The sequence below is a fragment of the Octodon degus genome, unplaced genomic scaffold, assembly GCF_000260255.1.
Source record: "Octodon degus isolate 3935 unplaced genomic scaffold, OctDeg1.0 scaffold00253, whole genome shotgun sequence".
Lineage (NCBI taxonomy): Eukaryota > Metazoa > Chordata > Mammalia > Rodentia > Octodontidae > Octodon > Octodon degus.
In genome coordinates, this window is record NW_004524829.1 from 184454 (window position 1) to 192494 (window position 8041).

The window sequence follows — 8041 nt, forward strand, 5'->3', positions numbered from 1 at the left end:
TCTCTGTCTGTCTCTCTGTGTCTTCCGTCTGTGTGTCTGTCTGTCTGTGTGTCTGTCTGTCTGTCTCTCTGCCTCTCTTTCTCCTTCCTTCTCCTTATCTCATTAAGTAATCTCTCTTCTCCCTCCTGCATATATCCCTTCATAGGAAGGTGATGGCATAAAGATTGATAGATATATCACAATGTGAAGTCCACATTTTGGTAAAACTTCATGTCGAGTTTAGATAGATTAAGAAAGATAACCTTGGAGATTCACATGACAAAATGTATGAGAATCATGTACTTGTAAAATAATTTTATTTAAAAAATATATACAATATTCAAATGGAGGGAAGACACTGGGTGCTAATTAGAAAGCCTCACAGAGGTTGCTGTTCAGGGATTAGTGGAACAGTAGGAATGCACGCAGTTCTAATAATGTAGAAGAACAGGATCAAGGAGGGAAACACTCAAGCCAGGAAATTCTGCCTGCAGTAGCAGGAGTCACCATAGAGACCAAGATGAGCCTTGATTGAAATTAACAAAAGATAAACAGGCAGGCATCAGAGGAAAAGACATTTGGCATGAGTGGTAATCTTGTGGGACAAGACAGGGCCAACTGGGATCAAGCAGATACATGGGGTGGGGAGAAGTGGGGATCTGGTAGTTCAGTGAGAGCATGTAGGACCCCACAGAACCCATCAATGGGAAGCATCACTGAGTTATGGGGTTGGGTAGGGAAGTCTGGTAGCAAGGTTCTTGGTGCCAAACTGCAATTTCTAAATGAATTCTCTTTCTGTAGGAAGCTGGCAAGAGCATGGTAGAGGCTCCATCTGTGGAGGGTTCGACATTAACTAGAACATGACTCATCAAAGCACCCATTCCCTATCTGTTTGACTTTATCAGCTCCTAGGCTGCTAGTAGAATCTTAGGGAAAATATAGAAAATAAACTGCTAGAAAGCAGTTCCTACATTTTAAATGTAAGCATCTTTGGTAAAACAAACTCTTTTCTGAGGAACAGGATGTGGCCAGTGCTACATGTAGGGCAAGTTGGGGACAAATAACCCAAACAGAATAAAAATGGAGTAATCAATGGAGAGAAAAAATGGGAAGGAGAGCTATATTTATTTAAGTGTTGCATTTAGAATATAAGCTAGAGTCTGAAAAAATAATTTTAGTGTGTAGGAAAATTTATACATTTAATATGTTAAAAATCCACTTTGCATACTTCTTTTAGTTTTTTTTTTTTTTTTTTCAGGGTCTCATTATGCAGCTCAAACTCATAGTGATCCTCCTGTTTTCTGCCTCCCTAGTGCTGCGATTACAGGTGTGTACCCCCACACCCAGACTCCATCACAGGCTCAGTGCACCTGAGGGTAGGGCTGGTGTGACATACAGTGCCAGGGATTGAACCCTGGCCCCACACTACTTAAGCAAGTGCTTAGTCTGCTGAGTTGTCTTGGGCTATCTTGTCAGCCCTTAAAATTCCACTTTAAATATTTTATGTATCTGGGATTGAGCATCTACTTCTTCATAGTCAAATCCAATCCTTCTAATTCCTAAGTTTAAAAAAAATTGAATTTAAATATTTCTAAAATCTATTATTTCACCCCACACTTAAAGAGTCTGTTGAACTATCGACAAAGACAGGGTCAGTAATACAAGCATCTGGGCCCTCACTGTGGAGTGATTCTCCATGCTTGCCCTGCAGCTCTGCAGGTCTCCCCTCGGTGCTGGACTAGGGCCTATCATTTCTATGGTCATGGTGCCTCACCACACAGATCTGTTTCTATTTTCTCTTAAATTTAATTCTTTCAAAGGTTAGATCTAATCACGACTAAATTGAATTTAAAGAAAGAAGAGAAATTTAGGGGATCACAAGAACAAACCCAGAGGAGAGTTGGTAATCACGCTAACAAAGTAGTGAGACACCATCAAGAAATGATTCACTTCTCTGCCTCTCTCTGCTTACAGCTACCTCCTTACAGTGTAACACAGCTACCAGGCCTCCAGCATATTCATATTTAATTCCTGTTAATATCTCTATTTATATTCCCCATATCTCTTCTAATTTTATTAGCAAAATATCCCGGAGAGAACTCTGTTCAACCAAGCTTGAAGTATGCATTCATTCCTTGGGTGAGAGACTGTGAATGACTCATCTTAGCTTGCTTGTGAATTATTCTGTTTTTCATTGCTGTGACAAAATACCAGAGGCTGGATACTATATAAAGAAAAGAACCTTGTTGAACTCATCATTTTGAAGAATTGAAATTCTAAACAGCCTAGTGAGAGGTCTGGTGAAGAAGTCATGGCAGATGGCAGCATGATGGTGGAAATAAATGCAGGAGGGGCAGGGGAAATTACTTAGTGAGACAGAGAGAGGGAGAGGAGAGAGAATGAGAGACAGACAGACAGACAGACAGACAGACAGACAGACAGACAGAGACAGAAGCAGAAAGACACAGACAGGATTCCTGGGACAAGCATGTTAATTACTATGTCATCTCCAAGGGCATTCCCTCAGTGACCTGATGATTCTCCAGTCTCTTCTTGCTGATCCACAACTGCTTACCACCACCTCATTGTGGTGTTCATAGCCAGAAGCTGACTCTTGTCGGTCTAGTTAAGGGAATACGAAGCAGAAGATGCCAAGAGCATCTGCCACAGCACACCAGAAAATAGTTGACCCCTTGCAGGCAGCTTCCAGTAAGTGTGTGCATAACTGGCAGGAAACGCAATATAGACTGACAGGAGATAAACATCCTCTTCCCAACATTTGCTTCTTCCAGATGCTCTACTTGGCTCGGGAACAAGTTCCTCTGGATGCTATGCAATGAAAATGGGCATATCTGGGATTTGGCTTACTGCCCACTATGTGGCACTATCCTTTACTTTCTTCTGGCACTCATGCCATCTCTTCAGTGAGATTACCAGTGAGATTCAGTCAAGGATCAACCAGGTGGGAAGGGACATATTTGAAATCCGAGCACTTGGGAGGCTGAGGCGGGAGGGTCACAGTGTATTCAAGGCCATCCTGGATCACATAGTGAATTCAAGGTGAATCTGAAATACATAGTGAGACTCTGTCCTCCACCAAAACACATATGTACATGCACACGCGCGCGCGCGCGCACACACACACACACACACACACACACACACACGATGAACTCCTTGAATGGTTGCGCCAACAGCTCCTCCAGAGACTAACAACAGAGCTACATTTTCTAATGTTGTTCATTAATAGGCCTGAAGAAATACATGAAAGTTGTTTTTCCAAAGAGGTGGGGGTCTGATTCAGAAATATTTTTTTCCTGAAGTAACATGAGCTGGAAAGTCCCTGGGCAAGTGCACGTGTCAGAGAGGGAGAAGAGAGAGATCAAAAGGCCAGCGGGAAAGCCAACGAAGCACATGATTTTACTTTGGCAGTTTTACAACCAAGAAAGAGGGTCAAAGAGAAAGAGTAAAGCCTCTCCCCATTCCTGTTCTGATTGAAACTTTAATTCTAAAATAGTCTTTGGCTTGAAAGATTGAGCGGCACCATCTTTCTGTATAAATGGCAAGGCAAGACACATTTTTATGTGTTGTTTTATGAGTTTTCTTCGCATCTTTAATGTCTAACCATTTTATAGTGCTTGGCTTTGCAAGGCCCTAGAGATAGACTCCCGAGCAACACTGCACTTTTATTTCTAACACAGGAATAGTTAAGAAAGTGTCTGCACACCAGTGACAAATTATTGCAATCTTCACCAGAAATAAGGCAGTAAAGATGGCTCAGACTAAAATTTTAAAAGAAGGTTAGACTCCAGAGAGGGAGAGAGATCTTCAAAGTAGGATAGTCAAGTTAATTGGTACAAATGAGCATGCATTAAGAACCATACCTGAAGATTAATTGTATTTTGGTAATTATAACGTTCTTTTTTTATCTATATCAATCTGGGGTCATTAAAAAAATCTCATTCCCTGATTATGAGAGTTTGTAGTATGTCTTTAAGAGTGTACTCTCGAGGAGTTATAGCCCCAATGTATGAGATTTTATCTACAGATCTGTTTATTTATTTGGTGTAAATGGCATTAGCAGTGAGGTATAATTATGTGCACACCATGAAGATGCTGGCCCGCTGCCTTACAGTCTGTACTTGTGGGTTAGCTGCATGTTTCACGTTATGAAAATTCATTTCTTTTCAGATTTAAATAATAAATTATGTTAAAAATAATTTGAGGCTTTGCTTAAGAAATTATCTCAGCCATTTATAGTTTTCCTCATCTCAATCTTATTACAACAGGTAGGGAATCAAGTGGTTGTGAAAAATAAGCTTTGGTTCTAAATTTAATTTAGCACAAATTCTGGCTCTCTGGCCTTTAAAATTGTGTGACTAGAGATAATGCCTTTAATTTTCATTCAAAAGTGTCTTTTTTACTTATTTTGTTTAAATTAAATTAAATTTTTAAAATATATTTAGTACTGGGTCTACAGGGTTCACTACGTAGATCAGACTCATAGTGATTGTCCTGTTTTCAGTCTCCCAAGAGCGAGGATTACAGGCACGCGCCACCACAGCCAATCTCAATTGCTGTCTCAGTGCACCCTGGGGGCTGGGGTGGCACAACATGCTTGGGGCAAACCCCTGTCCCTGTGTCTGCCTAAGCAAGCACTTTAGTCTGCTGAACTATCTGGCCAGCCTTGGCCTTTTTACTTATAAAGGAGGTGATACTGACAATGCTTACTTTACACGTTCAAAATTATTGTGAATATTAAATAACATAATTATTTAGTTAAATAATTTAGCATGATAGTAATATGTTATGGTAATAGTAATATTATCTAGTTAATATAGCACAACATAATGCAATAAAATTTTGGAACACTAAACATTAATAATGTTTGCAAACAGTATCATCAATAGCAAAAACATTTTATGCTGGTGGATTTAGTCATGTCAAACTAGATCTTGTGTTACTGTAGCACAAGGGACATGTGAGAGAAATCAGAGAAGGGAGATAATTAGGCTCTGGACTTTGTTTTTGAATACCCATTCACATATTTAATAGCTAAAGTTCTTTAAGAAGTTATTTCTACTAATACACCTTCTCCTCTTGTAAGGGTCTCTAAGCAAAATATTCTTGGCAAGAATATTCTGACCCAAATATTTTATATGCAAGGCAATGAAAGAAAATGTTTAAAATATTCCTATAAAAGTTGGAGCTTGATGTTTTAAAGTCCTCTCTTGGTTCTCCTCTTTCATCAGAATCACTTTCTTAGCCTAGTGAGGAGTTGGAGAGAGAGGAGAATGGGAGCTTTGACAAGGCTTCACAGCACTTTGCTTCTTAGATCACAGGTCCATGACATTACGATTGGCTGAGACTTCAACTCTGAGTCTTGTTGGTTCACTGAGATTCATTGCCCTGTGTGGTACAAGCTTGGGGCTTGCAACACAGAATTTATGTGAGAAGAGACTAGACATTGTCTAATCGATTGTTTCTCAAAGAAGTGGCATGGAACTATCCCAAGGGAAACTCCTTTACTTTATTCCTATGACCAAATCATTTCCTATGATCAACTAAACTTTCTTGAAACTTCATTGTGCAGATCAGTGTATTACAAGTTCTGAAATAACCTTCTCTGACTCATTCTCTATAATTCAGTGTTTTCTCAATTTTTGATTCCTTCTAGGGATGGTTAGCATTCACGGAATCCATGTTCTACATAGTGGCTTTTAGGTTATACTGGGCTAATTCGCCATGGCTACTGCTGTCAGTTAAAGTGGTGGTTGAGAAAATCAGACCTTATCTTGTCCCATGTACATTGTCCTATGCACTTGGTGTGTCTGCTTCTCAGGCTTTAGTGAGCCAGGGATGTAGCAGTAATTTTCAAGTCACAACTTTTAGAATTAGGCTGCTAGTGGCCTAGAGCTTCAGTGTGGGCGTGTGATGCAGATAGATCTCAGCCTTTGTAGTCCTGAGGTATCACAGGGCTAAGCTGAGTGTTCGTAGGGGGTGACGGAAGAGGTCCCAGTGAGATACATACCTGTGTTGGCTGCTGTACTTTCTTCTATTGAAGCAGAGGGAAATTCGAAGCACTGATTCTTCTATTGTAAAGTAAGTTTTAAAGCTTAAAAGAAAGGCAATCATTGAAAATGAATGATGAGATGCCTGTGTTTCTGAGAAAAGAAAAGATCCTGCCTATTCAGATATTACTAAAAGTGTTTGAATCATCTCTAAATATTCCACTTAACTGTCAAGGGCCTGTTTCTTTGTAAAGATTGAAAATAGGAAATACAAGAAAAATCCATCTATTCCAAAGAGGAGTCCAACAATAGTATATAGAAGCCAAAGTATTTACATAGTTTTGTTTTCAATTTGATTTTGGGAATGGACTGAGACAATAGATATGGATTTGGAAATTTTTCTTTGCACATGTCTCCTGGGTTTTCTTCAGAACTGGAAACCATTTGTGATCATAAGGAGAAATGCTCCTGCTGACATAGGGGTGTTCCTTCCTGTGCAGTTTCCAAGCTTAACAATGGTCATGTAAAATCTGGGCTCCCAGTGAGTGTTTGCTTGGCCTCAGGCAGTTGAGTTGCCATGAGCACCTGGTAGGAAATAGATGATGTTTTGTTGCTCTTTCTAGCCTGGGATTATTGATGTCTCCCCATGTGTGGTCACTGAGTGGGAAGGTTTTCCATGGCGATATAAAGAAACAGCTTTCTCCTCAAAATTTTCTCCAGGGTAAAACTCTTTGAAGTATGGTCCTTGAGCTAGCAGCATCTGTACGGCCTGAGGATTTGCAAGGCATGAACATTCTAAGGACCCATCCAGGCTACAGAACTAGAAGCTCCTGGGGGTGCAATCCAGCGGATAATGTTAGTGTCATAAAAAACACTAGCCCTGACTGAAATAGGTGATGTGCTAGACTTTGAGAACAACTACTCAAGAGGGACACAATCTGGCTAGATGGAAAAGAACCTTATTAGACCCTCTCCAGATATAGTCATGTATTGCTTGGTGACAGGGACATGTTCTGAGAACTGCATCCTTAGCTAATTTTGTTGTGTCTGAACATTACCAAGATGGTAAGGCTTACAACACACATGGGCTATATTATAATCTTACAGGATCACTATTGTATATGTGGTCCATTTTTGGCTGAAACAGCATTTTGTGACACATGACTCTGTTACTTTTATCTTTCCTCTATGGTTTTGATTCCTTTGCCATGACATCCAGTTTATGGGGTGTGATTCCTATTCTTACCACCTTTGCACTCTACCCCACTGTTTTCACACATAAAGGCTAAGAACCCTTCCCTAAGTACAGGTGACTCTGACTGATATTTTCTAGCACAATGATTTTCAACTTTTCTTAGAGTCACCCAAGATCAATTTTTAAAAACTCAGATGTCCAATGATGTCCAAGACTAATCAAATTAAAATCTAGTGTTAGCATGGGTGAGAATCAGGCACGAGTATTTTTAAATCTCCCCCTGGGATGATTCCCCAGGATAGCAAAGTGGGTTCTACAAAGACGGAGCTAACAAAGCTAAGGGAAACAAATGAAAGTGCAGTGTTGATGTAGGGAAGGTGTTGAAGCGTAGGAATCTAAGGCTAAAGATCTCAGACTTATTCTGATTTTGATGCATCTCTGCAGGCAGCTCTCCTCACCCTTTCTCATCCTATTCTTTCACAGAGCACAGCATGTGGAGGTCATCTCATTTCCTGGTCCTGAAGAGCAAATCTACCTAGACTTCATGTTTTATAACAAGATATTATATGAATCTATTGCTTTGCCTCAAATCTCCTTAGTGCCAAACACAGAGAAGCAATTCTGATAGAATCTGGTCCTAGGGGCACCTGATATCCAATAAATTTACCTCTTTCCTTCAGCCTCACTCATCTCCCTCCTTGCCCCAGGTTCAATATTCCCTGGTGCAGACACCTACAGTACAGTGCCACAGTCCACACTGCTCCCTTCCTCAGGTCCTTTGAGGTCTGATACAAGTATGGTCTTTGTATTAGAATTCCCAAGAGAACCAGAATATATATATATATATATATATATA